Raw genomic sequence first — 1,685 nt, forward strand, 5'->3', positions numbered from 1 at the left:
CAAAATATCCAAAAGATGAAATGGTTTATTTATATTACATCTCAATTTGGTAATGCAAAAGAAAAATAATTGTGAAAATATATTTCAATATAATTTATATCAGAAGAAATTTAAAATTATGAAATTTAGTTTAAGATTAATATAATATAAAGTTTTCATCTATAATATTAATCTCAAAATAAATTTAATAATTTTTATACTCATTATAATTTACATGATATTCTTGTGTATATATAATTCACATAGGGGCCTATGTGAAGTGTGCAATTTCTATATAAAGATTCTTTATCTGTGCTTTTTTAGGGATAAAATTCACGTAGAAGCCTATGCGTTAAATTAAAAATAAAATTACAAGTCCTTAAAGAACCAAAAGCTCTTTAAAAATAGAACCTTTTAAGTAAAACGTACGACCAAATGGTTCTACTTATTACAATAAATAAGCAAAAGAAAATGAACCAACAAGGCAAGCAAACGAATTGCAAGACGTCTTAAGAAATCAGTAAGAAGAACCTTAGCCACCGAAATTGAAGCACAAGAACCACCAAACATCAACCTGCTACGAGGGATACCTGAAAGAAGCCAAGACCAACACAACGAAAGCTCCAGGCAACAACAACGTGCAGGGAAGGAAACAAAAAAGAAATAGACAAAAAAGAACAACAATGTGGAGGGAAGGAAACAAAAAAGAAATAGGCAAAAAAGAACAACAACCTACCACCAGCAATCGACCTCCCACTAGAGAGAGCACCTCAGCCGACCCCAAATCAAACCCCGCAGCCCAGCCTTTGACCAAAACCATCCCCAACCGAGCAGCCAAACCAACAGACAAATCCAAAGCCAAAATGACATAGCCCTGCAATTGAGAAACCACACCAACCAAAAGGAAAAAAAAAACAGCCAAAAGAGAGCCAACAACAGAAGAAAGAAACAAAAATAGCAAAATGCACGAACTAGGTGGTTATAAAGATATACATTTATCTTAACTAAAAATTTCCTTGTTATTTCAATTTACTAAACCAAAATAGCAAAATGTGATGTGAACCCCTTTAATTGGCTCAATTCCCAAAAAAAATTACGTACATGTTTAAAAATTAAATTTTTTTCGTTTAAAAAATTAAAATTTAAACAAATCATCTTGTATACCAAATATCCAGAATGAGATTCAAGATAAGCCGGCCTTGTTCACACTAAATCAAACAAATTCAAGCCAAACTAACTCAATCAGCGCAAAAGATACTAGAGTCTCTATGAAAGAACTTGCCTCGTGAATGCATCTATAATCAAAAAATCCTTTCCAATTTGATGATTATAATGGGTTAAAAGATAAGCTTAGTTTATACAACCATCTATAATCAAGCTTATTTTTTACAACTATCAGACCTTCTCACTAGAAATTTCAAAGGCATGCTGATAAATTGTAGACAAGTTAATTTCTTCTGTATCCCCAATCCATCAAGTTTATAACCAAAAGGCCAAAATGACAATGCGGTCGCTTTCCAGAATCAGACATCGCCTGACCCGCAGCACACAAGTTGAGCACCATCCTTTGATATAACACCCACATTATGTGGTGAGAAACAAAGAATCTTCATCCATTTTTTTCTTTTTTCAAAGCAAAAATTATTAGATTAGTTCATAATTTCATTAAGCGTAGGAATGTGATGTTTTTCATGAACAGTTTGTTT

General features: G+C 32.3%; 1 long non-coding RNA gene across 1 annotated transcript; it reads right to left on the reverse strand.

The window, feature by feature from the left end:
- Positions 1 to 312: 312 nt before the first annotated feature.
- On the reverse strand, positions 313 to 1,417 carry LOC114580401. Its single transcript, XR_003701781.1, has 2 exons — positions 1,381 to 1,417; positions 313 to 853 (listed from the first exon to the last, which is right to left on the reverse strand). It is a non-coding gene; the product is annotated as an uncharacterized LOC114580401 (long non-coding RNA).
- Between the last annotated feature and the right edge of the window lie 268 nt (positions 1,418 to 1,685).

Source organism: Dendrobium catenatum, unplaced genomic scaffold (assembly GCF_001605985.2).
Source record: "Dendrobium catenatum unplaced genomic scaffold, ASM160598v2 fragScaff_scaffold_1009, whole genome shotgun sequence".
In the NCBI taxonomy this organism is placed as follows: Eukaryota; Viridiplantae; Streptophyta; class Magnoliopsida; order Asparagales; family Orchidaceae; genus Dendrobium; species Dendrobium catenatum.